The sequence below is a fragment of the Atractosteus spatula genome, chromosome 6, assembly GCF_055471065.1.
Source record: "Atractosteus spatula isolate fAtrSpa1 chromosome 6, fAtrSpa1.hap1, whole genome shotgun sequence".
Taxonomy (NCBI): Eukaryota; Metazoa; Chordata; class Actinopteri; order Semionotiformes; family Lepisosteidae; genus Atractosteus; species Atractosteus spatula.
The window spans coordinates 14355642-14368506 of NC_142711.1; positions in this window are offsets into that span (position 1 = coordinate 14355642).

Below are 12865 nucleotides of genomic sequence, written 5' to 3' on the forward strand. Positions count from 1 at the left end.
TCTGCCAGCAAAATATATGTAGTTTCTTTTTATACATTAATTTAGCTGATGCATTGGTTTGGTTTATTGCTAATTCATACCTAGGAATGTCTGTCCAGAGACAGACTTTTATAAATATGTACTAAAGTACTTGTCACGATTGTAGTCCCTCCTCCTTAAGGGCGCTCCGGCTCTTCCTTGTTTGCCTTATTCCCCGCACCTGTCCCCTGTTCCCAGTCCACCTTAAAAGCCAGGCGCTGACGTTTATCTGGGCTCTGCATCTGATCTCCGTATCGTGCGAGTCCGGGACCTGGAAGCGCCTGGTCCCGTTAAGGTTTTAATCCCGTTCACGTTCCCATTCCGCCTGTTCCAACCCGGTTCTAGTTTCTATCTTGTCTGTTTTTGGATGGACCTCCCGGTTTTGGACTTTTGCTTTCGTTTTGGATTCCCCCTTTGGATTTCTGCTGGATTGTTTGCCCCAGACTCACCCCCCTGAACACCAGCGCACCAAGGACACGCCCCCCTGTTTTGATCCCCGTTTCCTGCATGGCTTTTCCCCCAGTGTTTCCTCAATACTCTGGATTGTGTCGTCCGCATAGGGTCTGGAAAGAACTGTTCTGTTACAGTACTAATAAAATACTGTACTAAATCTGTACTAAAGTACTAATTAATAGTACTTTAAAAATGATGGTCTGTAAAGAGTAGAGAGTCAATTAGTTTACTGCCATTTCTACATGTACATTGGAATTTTTATTTGTGCTAGAATATATTTCTCAATAAAAATAAAAATATACAGAGACTCGTTTAATTAGAAATGAATTAAATGGTAGGACACGAAGTTGGTGTCTTCATGAAACCAGCTCATGAAGTTGGCCTGAGACCAAAGACTGAGGGTTAAGAAACAAGGGGGAAATCATCATACAGTATAAACAATACTTGAAGAATAACTAAATAAATGCTTACCTTACAGTACTATGTTTATAGATTTACAAAATATATAATGTTACAAATAGGGAGATACAACAGAGAATACCAAAATAGACTGAGTAAATTAAATTAGAAAATTAAATAATCATATTGTAATCAGTTGTAAAGAGTTTGCCAATCATACACAAGTGGTTGGAGGTCTTTGTTCTTTATTACAGCTTTGGTGAAAAGAGTAATAAATCAGGCATACTGGGTTAAATACATTTTTATTAGTAATAATGCCACACAGAACATAAACATACAATATACATGTTACAAACAAGATGTCTCGAAGGGCTATATTCCGACCAACCAGAAAAACCCCAGATTGCCACCAAGTTTTTTTGAATCCTTTATAACACCTAACGGGCCCAAAAGCAAACATAAATTTGTCTCCTGCACAAAAACAGAATACAACCGCCTGTTAAATCCTCCCTCTAAACCAGGATGCTACAAAATGAATGGGAACCCATCTCCCGGTTCTAAAAATGCTTCCGCTAAGCAGGAGAGGCTGTTTTTAACCTAGGGATCCTCTATATTGGAAATCTGAGTTTCCTAAACCAAACAGAATGGCAAGTCCTCTTAGCAAGGTTCTAAAACTTAACTCGAATCTGGTCTTAAAGGCTGATCAAAACAAGGACTTCCTGTCTGGCACTGTCTCCTCTCCTCTTCCCTTGTGTCTTGCTGTCTTTCCTCTCTGTGCTCCTCCTTTTGCGTGTCCTCCTATCTTTTCATCCTCTGTCCCTCAATTATTGATGATTCCTAATCATTTACCCAGAACTTCGTTAACCAAGATAATCCAGACGATTCCTTTGACCAATGTGTCTCAGGCCCAAGTAAACACTTCATTTCCTTTCTTGCTTTGAAGCTCCTACAAACTACAAACGTGGACACTAGCCAGATGTTTGATTATTGTCCATAGATTTTTGAGACACTTCAATAGTCACTTCGAATAACAGTAATGATATGATTTCGATTTGCTAGATTAATTTGAACAGGTAACAGTAGGGATGGATACCAAATGGATAAAACATGCTCAGATCTCTAGAAAGCTTTTAATGAAAATCCGCTTATTAAGAAAAACAACTTTTCAAATTAAAATCTCTAGGAATATTAAACAATAGGTATACCTGGACCGAGAAGAGGTGAAACCAACAGAATAAGATAAGATAAGATCGCTTTATTGGTCATATACAATTTCTTGTATTAGTAATGTGTCTTTTCACATACCCCAGCTTGCTCTCCATGAGACACACAGACAGGTAGAGAAGCTTGGGGTCAGAGCGCAGGGTCAGCCATTTATACGGCGCCCCTGGAGCAGTTGGGGTTAAGGGCCTTGCTCAGGGGCCCAGCTGAGTAGGATTCCTCTGCCAGCCATGGGATACGAACCGGCAACCTTCCAGCCACAAGCACAGATCCTCAGCCACAGAGAAGTTGAAATAGGGAGCTGAGTCAGCATGCGCAGGCTGCAGAGAAACAGGTGAAGGTTCATTCCACGCTGAAAGGAAAAGAAAAGAGACACAGCGTTTCGGCCGCTGAGGCCAGTACTGTATATAGAAGAAAACATTTTGGATTTGTTAGAGATTGTGCACAAAGAAAAAAATAACCATACCTGACTGTGGTGAAGTTATTTGGTCAGAGAATTCAAAACTTCCAGCAGTAACAGAAGGAGATATAAACATGCTGTAAAGAAATGAAAGACCGCGTTTACATCTGACAGTGAATGACACCAAAAAGTCCAGAAGTTTAGGGGAGCAAATCTTCAAATAATAATGGAAAATTCTAAATACTGATGTTGTCCTAGCCAAGGAAAATTACAAGCAGATTCTCTAACACCTCATGAATCTCTGGAAAAAGATTAATAGGCGGAGGCTTCACTCTTCAGTGTGGGAATGATCTGAAACACTCTGCCATAATACTAGAGAATTATTCAACTAACAGTGAACAAGCTAAAAAACTGAAATCGATTCACCACTCATGCAAATCATTGTTTTTCCCTTCTGTTTCTTCTACAGAATTCCTTTGCCTGTGAAATGTAATTCGAGAACCAGCTCAGTTTACTCACCTCATGCTCCTGTGTATCGTCTACAGGACAGAATGGACATGGGTATGGAGGTGTAGGGGTCTTCTGCCATTGTTAAAAAGGCTAACAAAAAGGAGTTTTTAATGAAAGTTCGGGAGGAATGAAGGCAGCCGAGCTCATTCGACACAGCCGCTGCAATTCCCACTAATTCTGATGTAAAGCAACCGGTCTCCATATATATCAAACGTCACCCTCTCCTCTTCCTCGTTCGTTTTCTGCATCCCTCCTCCACCTTTGCAGCTGCCCAATTGGTCTCATGGGGGTCCTATCCTCTTCGTCCAACGGCCGGGAGGTTGGCCCTCAGCCAAGCGGGTTACGCCCAATCTCCACATCCCAATAAACGATTCTAACTTCTCCCAAACTTTCAGCTGCTGTCATTCCTCGTGAAATGGTGTAGTTTTTGTGACAGCTCAATACTATTCCTCTTTGCAAAGTCATTAAACACCTGCAAGAAGATAGCCAAACAGACCCTCAGATATCTAATATAAGAAGAAGATTAACAGGTTATACTGTAAGTATTATGTGCTGGTTTTTCCACTTTTTTTAAGCTAATTGGACAGCTACAGGATACAAGCAACAGATGGTAAGAAGTTATGGTACTAGGATTTCATGACAGAATGCAATGCAGTGCGGATTCTCAAATCAACAAGGAAGGATATTTTCTAGAGACAAGCTCGCATTCCCTTCTGAGATGATTACTAATGTTTTTATATGAGTCACCAGTTTATGGTTATTCTTCCATAGGTGATGAGACTGAGTATGAAAAAATGCAACTGCTAGTGTACTGAATCCAGATCAGGCCCTGCTGTTCCCCTAAAGGCATGTCCAGCCCAAGCCATCACATGATGTGGAAACACAAGCACCCCAGGGAGACAGGCAGCAGTAATGACCCAGGAAACAGACCTTGAGTGCAGAACAGTTCAAGTGCTCTTGCCACTCTGCTGTGTGTGGAAAAAGAAGCAGTGGTACACATTTACATCAGTTAGAATGTTAAGCTCCACTCTGAAACAAAAGGCTAAAAACGAGGATGAGTTAATATTTGAAAGGTCTATCTTGCTTGTTAGCTTCTTAATATAATCGTAATTCTACAGAAGTGTCTAAACTACCAAAATGTCATTCCACATGTCAAATGAAATGTAATAATACTGTACAGTATGTCCGGTTAGTGATTATACATTATATGTCCTATAAAAACTGGGAATGACCAAGCCAAGAGAAATAACTTGCAAGACTAAACTACTGAAAAGGGAGGTCTAAGGTCAAAAGGCAATTCCACAAGTAATGTAAAATGCTGTGAATGTTTCCACCACTTTGCCTGTTACAAATCTTCATCTGTTACCTGTGTGGTCATTGCAACCATCTCCAAGTCACAACCGAAGCTTAATTGCCTCAAGTTTTTGGAATTTTGCAGATACATAAAAACATTTCAGCAGCTTCATACACCAAAATTCCAAATCAAATATGTTTTTATTACATCAAACACACACAAAACAATCCACATACAAACACCACCAAGAAAGAGAAACAAAAATGCAGAAACATACTGTACCAGACCAGCAGTATCCCCAGCACAAGGGCAGACTTCCACTCTTCCTTGTCTTCGGAAAATACACAGTGATAGTCCATCACATCTTATGTAGGAAAAAGACTGAAGAACTAGGAATGGAAGGAATTAAAAGCCACTGGAGTAAATGCATTTAGAGTAACACTGCACTCTAGCAGATTCCTCTTGAAAATATCCTCAGGTTGGTGTAACGTTTTTGTTGTCGGTGACATTTTCTCTTATTCCTGAAAGTCTGCAATCACAATTTAACTCGGGGGCTGTCTGGAAGCCGAGCAAGCCTAATGTTACCTCTCCTCTGTTTGCCTCTGAGACCTGAAACCTGTCACTAGTGTTTGTGTTCAACTAGCATCAGGGTAACAGCGTCTTCACCTCCTCCATCTGCCCCGCTGTCCCTGCGAGACTGCCCCGGGGAGCTCTGTTTATTACCAGTCAAGCTTGCCTCACTGGCTCTACGGGTGAAAGGCCAAAAGGCAGCTTTTTGCGTGGTGCAAAGAAGGGAGACCGTTGGTCTTGGTTATTTCTGGGATTATTGCTACCTTTTCCCAAAGTTCTCAGCAATTCAAGCCTTCATCTGGCCGCTACGTGAGGCACCTGTGGCAAACGAAAATCGATCATGATCAGAGCAGCTCTATGACGTTAGAGGGCTTGTGCGTCAATTAAAATTGTGGTTCCTAGGAGCTGTTTCTACAGGATTTTATGTCATGGAAAACAGAACTGATTTTAAAGATTACAAATGACAAAAGGATGTCGTCAGTAAGTACTGTATTTTAGAAAGTCATTCTTTTAGCCTTCTTGGCACACAGGGGTCCAGGTTATTAGTTAGACATAAAATACTGCATGCTATTTCAAGATAGATTAGCCTTTTTTTAACACTTCATATTGACAAGATCAAACTGTAATGTTTGATACGTTAGGAACTGGATTCCTAATGAGCCCTGAAATGTGATGTCGAACAAAGTGTATCTACAAGGTCAAACAGCTCCAGGCACAAAGCAGTTACAAGAAGGCAGCTATTGCATTATTAGAATGTTTCCCCATTTCACCAGACTCACTGCCCACAAAGCAGCTCACCCAAGAAAAGGGTTATTGGTTTGTCTTGCCTCTTTACTGTATCACATTAAAACTTATCCTGGACTTCCAATCGCACGTAATATCAGAAGCAGAAGCCTGGCTCAGAGCTTTCTGAACTCGCGGCCTAGGAAGGCGCTGTTTTCGGTGCAAGTGAACCAGGTGGGTATTGCCAAGGCTCTGTTTTTGCAAACTCAGATCAAGCAGTTTTCTACAGTACATAGATTCTTTGTAATGCAGTAAGGCAAATCAACCACAGACAAATTTCCCTCCTGACTTGGGGAGTAGGTATATCAGTTTCAGAGTCTCCAAAGACTGGCAGCTAAGATTATTAATGCAGCCTTGCTGGGTCTCAGAATGACAAGTTCTATAAGCCAGCAGTAACCCATGCAGTGTGTGTGGCAGTGTGATATACTGTACCTCTTGGAATCTTAGACAGGAGACATTAAGAGATAGTATACAGTATGTATGGAATAGTCTAAAGGCTATGTAAACAGTATTACCTGGTTTTTATTTAAAAGTAAGCAAAATTGCACATTTACACTGCAACACTTAAAAAAGTATTGCAACAGCAAATTCAAAACATATTTTTGTTGTTCACGCAATCAGTTTGTACTGGTGATTAAGTGATTAATATTAATACAAAAATATTATTTATATTCACATGTATACTTTGATTAAAACAACAAAAACATGGTGCTCAAACCATAATTTCAACTGGCCATAAGTACTGTACAGTATAAGGACACTGACCTTACATTTCAGAGTGTAAAAGGACCTTGTCTCATATCCCTTTGAGGTACAGTAGTAACTGCATTAAGTCAGAAAATCACAGAAAACATCATGTATCATGTATAAATAGAAAGATGAAGTTCTGACCTACAGTATAGTAGCTTCTCTGCTCTTCATACTGATGAGAGGTTTACATCTTGTGTTGCTGTATAACCTTTGTACTTCTGCTGCCTCAGTCTTCTTATGCATTATTAGTTCAGGTGGGTAGCTGCGTCAGCATGCGTAGGCTGCAAAGGAACAAGTAATAGGTTTATTCCATGCTGTAAAAAAGAAGAAAGAAAACACAACGTTTTGGCCATGGAGCCTTCTTTGGGTGTTTGAAGAAGGCTCCTGAACAAAAAGGGACACCTAGAACACCTAGACAGTCCTAGAACAGACCCCAGTGGTACTCCACTAATTTCTTCATTGACACACATTAGCTAGTGGTCCTAGAACAGACCCCAGTAGTACTCCACTAATTACTTCATTGATACACATTAGCTAGAGCAGTGGTAGTAGTACAGACCACATTGGTACTCTATGAATTACATCAGGGATATAAAATTAAGAAGAGCAGTGGTCCTAGTACAAGCCTCAGTGGTACTCTACTCATTACATAAGGGATATACATTAGGACAATCAGTACAGATCCCTTTGGTACCCCACTAACTATACTACTCCTATTTGAGCTCTCACACCTTATCTGTACTGTTTTCTATCAGGCAATTTCCAGTCCAAACACATGCATTTCCCCGAATGCCTGCTGCCTGTAGTTTGTGCTAGAATATCCAAGAAGCTGAAGGAGGTGGTGGGGTAGGAACTGAGCGACAGTGGAAACTGCTGCAAGATCTGGCAAAGGGCGCCCAGAGGGAGAGATATTTCCGTGTAAGAGAGAGGAAGTGGGACAGATTAGATTTGGACTTTGCCCCCGAACATCTGTTTAACAGCTCCTGTTGGATGGTACTGCCATTATTAACTGAGGATAAATTATTTAACTGCAGTTTACTGGTTGCTGCATCTTTCTAATGAGGTTACTAATGACTTGTATTTTGATTAACTACCAATTGTACAGTATATAGTGTAATATTTTAAATATGGGCGGCTTAAATATTAAATACCTTTTTATTTTGACACACAGTTAAAACAAACAGAAAAAGGAAAAGTCCCTGAAAAATAATATTGGTGTGTTACCATGCTTATATCCCAAAGTTTGTTGTCTGTAGTTTCCCTTTTTTTATGTGGTAAGCATTTCTAATACTCTAATGTACTTCTCACTGAAAATAGGTCTTACAGTATGTGATCCCCGCCGACAGAGGACTTTTGACTTCACTAAACCTTTGGTAGCTAATGACATCACCCTGAATCAGGAGCACTTGAAGAGGAAGATATTTGGCAGTGTTCTCCGAAGTGGTCCTGAGGCTAAAACAGCACAGTTTCCAGCTTTACAGGAGAATCATTCACTGATGCTCAAATTACAGTGCCAACAGGGAATGACTCACATCTCAGGCAGCAAATGTAGTAAATTCCCTTGAGACTTTTGTTACAGAGACCTAGTAAAATGTGCCAGATTGAGATAAACTCTGCTTGTGCATCCGGACACGTCCCAATTCATTCTTTATCATCTTATCCAGCTTGCCCAACCCCAAACCTGCAATCTGTCTTGGTTGCCTCCAAAAGAATCTGTTCAAACCCCAAAAGAAGGTGACTCTTCAAACCTCAAACACATGGCTTACTGTACATCACCTACAGCGCTGTTAGTACAAATACACCTGTTGTCTGTACAATGTCAACGGCAATATCCAGGCAATGAGTCATGTTAAAATTTTTGTGATGTTTTACATCGAATGTGAATGTTGCAAAGTACCTACTGCAGATTTTATGAAATGTACAGTATTTGAATAACTTCTGAGAATGGCTGGCTCATGAGATCCCAGTTGTGTACTCAGCACAATACAAGGGGCTTTCCTTACGGGAACAGGTAGAATTTAAATGCAGCACTAGCAATATCCTCCTGTAGTCCCATCATCACATACACACTGACAGACGTAAGAATAGAAGCACAGACAAAGAAAACGACACCGAAAGGCCTTTTAATGTCTTCAGGGCTCTTTATTCATTATAAATAAAGGCTATGCAATTTGTAGTATTTTTTTTTCCAGGGGAAATAAAATGTGTAAAAGTGGGCTGTGGGAAAACAAAATCATACTTATATTTAAATAGCTACTGTAGCTAACTTTATTATTATTATTATTTGTTGTTGTTGTTTATCATCAGCATGCAAATCCTGAAAAAAAAAACCAACAATTAATTGTGAGACAACTCATGACCTGCTGGATTAATAAGAAAACTTTATAAAAAGGGGTTGTTCATGATTAATTCATGTTGTGAGCAAGGGCTACGAAACAAATAAATTTTGGATGAGGATTATGTCATTAGTCCACGCTTACATTGTATGCAGTGAGGAGGACCTGTGCCATTTGACACTCAATGTGTATTTCCATTAGAATAACATTACACAGCACTACGCACATGCATCCTGTATGCAGGGATGATTCAAAGGGAAATCCAGAGCAAACATCACAATTTGCAAAATAACATATCAAGTCATCACACACACCGTAAAAGCATTCTCTATAAAGACACAACCCTTCGCCTTGGTAGCAGTAGCAGTAGCAGTACAATATTTTGCTATCAAAGATGGCGAATCTCAGTTTCAATTTGTGAAGTTTAAATATTGACGCAGCTGACTTACTGCACCTGTGATTTCTTTTGTTCCCATGCAGACCTTCTAGTGTGTCCACCGACTAGTCAGAGCGACAGCACATGAGACCATAAGAAAGTTTAGTACAAGTGCTGCGACATACATCTGTCAATGGTGGATTCTCAGGTGGACTGCCTGAAGATGACTGATTTTTGTGACTCAAAGTATATAATGGCCTAATATGTTTTAAACTGTAGTTTGGGACAGTTGATGACGAATTGTTTTTTTGTGCCAGATTTCACATCTATGCTTTTATGTTAACACGGGAGAAGCCTACAAATTATGTAATCAATAAAAAAACATTATTGATCCATGTTCTTGCAAGCATGTGGGTATTTAAAAAATGCATTACCACACGGAAAAGAAGGAAATTTAGATTTGAACCCTAGAAAATAGAATTTTTATGGATCTGTTTACAGCACACCTTCAAACTGAAAGGAGTGTTTGTGATTTTAGTAGTGTTTCAATAATTGCTAGTAACAAACAGTATATGTGGTGTTGTTTCTTGTCTGCTCTTGTGAATGTAATTTGGGCAATGATCTGGACAATTATAAATGATCAAACTATAATTCAGCTTTTTTTAGCGTATTAAGCATTAGAAGTCAGTTTTAGCCGTCTTCGAGTCACTTTGGGAGATTGCATTGAAAATATAGGAAGACTTTAAATGGTAACTGAAGTGACTTTTTCACTGATGGCGACAGTTTTTCACCACTTATCCTGTTGTGACACTGCCTGGAAAATCGAGAAACAAAGAAAGTTTGTTCTTTTGGAACCATTACACACATCACCACAGTTTGAGCAAACTGCGTACTTCGACAGAAAAGAGGGATGAAGCTTGAGAAAAGATTCTAATGGCAGCGAAACGAAACCAACGCGCTAAATAACACCGTCTTTCCTGTTGTTAGGGAGTTAAATTTCCGATAAAAGAAAGAGCTGAAACCTGAAATAAGCTGCTAAGAAGTAAAGGTCAAAGCTCTTCTGAAACATTTGGGAGAAGTCAGTTTTCAGCGGGCGAGAAAATGAAAGAAACTCTGAAGGACGTTACTTGTTACCACTTTCCCCTGGTAGTCGGCTCACCGTTACGGAAGGGGAACCGAGATGACAAATTGCCTGCGTTCTGCAAGGCAGGCTGGCTGGCTGGCTGGCTGGCAGGTGCTCCTTCCGCGCTCAGTCCTGCTGGTTAGAGGATGAAGAGCACCTGGCAGCCTCCTCCGAAGCTGCACTGTCTTTAATTGCTCCGAAGCAGCAGCTGCCAACCTCGTTGTTAAATAAACAACAGGTCCTGCACCTGTTCGGGGGAAACCTGACCCCCCAGTGTCTAGCCAATGGGGAGGCAGACAGGTACAATCGGCCTGCATTGCCCCCTAGCAGAGAGCAACCTGGGGGATCAGCAACCACCTTTTCACTGTTGCTATTAAAAAATGAGAGGGTGAAGATTAAAGGCACGTCAATTAGTTCTTCTCCTCAGAAGAGGTCACTGCTGCATTGTATGGGCTCTAATGCTCCACTGATTACTGCAGCTATTTCTATGGGATAATAAGCAAGTGCCCTGTGAGCAAGCGCTTTTTGTCTTTTTCTTGCCAACACTTTCTTGAATGAGATAGTAGGAGGCGAAGAAAGATTAGGAATGATCAGGGGCATTTAGATTTTTTCCTTCCATCCCTTTTCTATACACCAGTTCAGGGTCGTTGGGGGAGCCGGAGCCTATCCCAGCAAGCCCAAGGGGCCCAAGGCAGGGTACACCCTGGACAGGACACCAGTCCACCGCAGGGCAAGTCAGATTTCCTTTTATGAGAAAAAGGTATCCGTTTGAAAGTTTATCAGCTCATATGCTGGAAATTAAGACTGGTATAATTAATTTTATTACTAGCCTAAAGCAAATGTTGAATTTAAGAGTTCACACAAGCCATGGAAGCCCTTTGCTTATTTATTTTGCTAACTGCAACCTCAGATTTCTCAGATTTCACACTGGCCAGTTTGTACAGATTTTGTCTTCAATTTATTTGAAGCATACATTCATAAAATCTTTAACGAAATGACATTGAATCCTTTTGAATTGGATTAATTTGAAGAGATCTGACATTTGATCTTTTATGTGCAATACATTCATTTTCTGGGGACAAATCCTGAATTTAAATCTGTTTTCCCACTGAGAACCTTGCCCATTTCCCCATCACCGTATTTTAAAAAGATTGTCCATAAAATGAGGGAGAGGGCATTTTCCTCTAGAGCTTAATGTACCTTATAACACGGGTTAGATAGGCTAGAAACGATGTCCAGATTAAAATCTATGATAACTACTGTATATGTCTAACTACTGAACACTAAGCGATTCACAGGCGACTCAACATGTCTTTATTTTAATCTCATTACAGGCAGTGGTTAAGTGACACATCCATGCATAGAGAACAGTTTCTTTTGGGTCACCTACTGTAAATCTGCTTTTCATGTCTTGGAAGACCTAGACCTACCGTAGACTGCTTACTGTACATTGAAACAGAACATCCTAACTCACCCGCTGCGACTCTGACGGAGGACATACTGTACTGTAAATTCACCCTGCTGTCCCCAAATATTTCTGAGATAAGGGTAAAGATGCAAAATCATATCATGTATTTAGAAATAGAAGGGCAAAAAAGCTGCATAGTTTATGTGTCACGGAAATTTCCATATTTGTGTCATTCGGCGTAAGCCATCTTTAGTGTTTCTAAGTGCAAACGACACTGCAAGAAAACAGTAAACAGATACACCCTGGCAACAGCATCATCAGCTTCCCCCTCGTAGCTGTGGCTCATTTTGTTATAATTAGAGTTTGACCGAACTATTCAAATGGAGTTTTTACACAGCAGTTCGGTAGGAGGTCAAACTTGACTTTCTTCTGCTTTTCTACTCATAAATATCTCGCTTCCTGGGTACTTTTTTCGCGCATTTTCCCGAAACTCCTCCCTCCTCCCTGACTTCACCTGTGCCGCTGTGGCTGCCTTCCGTGACGCAGGGGTATCTGTTAGGCTTGACCAAACGGCCAGGTTGCTGTATTCTCAGATAAGCGATTTTTGACAAACGTTAAAAAAAAACTCTAGTCTTTTATTTTACACGTTTACTCCTCTACACGGTTAAGATGCTATCTCTATAAACCTGGTCGCACTAATTAGGTTTTGACCAGACTCTTTAATTGTAGGTTTCCAAAGCTGCAGTTCTAGAAGTTGTTCGTGAATTGAATCCCCCTGAGGAAATTACATTTTGTTTGCACAAATAGTTGTGGATACCTAGCTAAAGAACTGTTGCTTATTCCATCGAATCTATAGAGAAATGGCTGGATGAGATCCTCTACTAGCTACTAGTAACCAAGTGAGCAGGTTGGACCAAACGGACTTCTTGCTTGGAAACTTTCTTTTGACAAGATATTCTGAACTGCAATTTCCGTCCCTGCGTGGATGCTCTTCGAGATGAAGGTATATCGTCTATAACTCTTGCGTGCCACCAGGTGGCGCTATGAATTAGTGACGGTGATCACACGCCTTGGCAACTTTCTGCCTCAGTGTGGCCAGAGGTCCATCATGCCGAGCGAAGGGGTGGGCTGGTATCTCCTGACAGTTGTTCTTTTTTCTTGTAAACAATAGTAATAAATCTGCATTTTTTTGAACCCGCAAAATAGGATTTCACTTTCAAATAA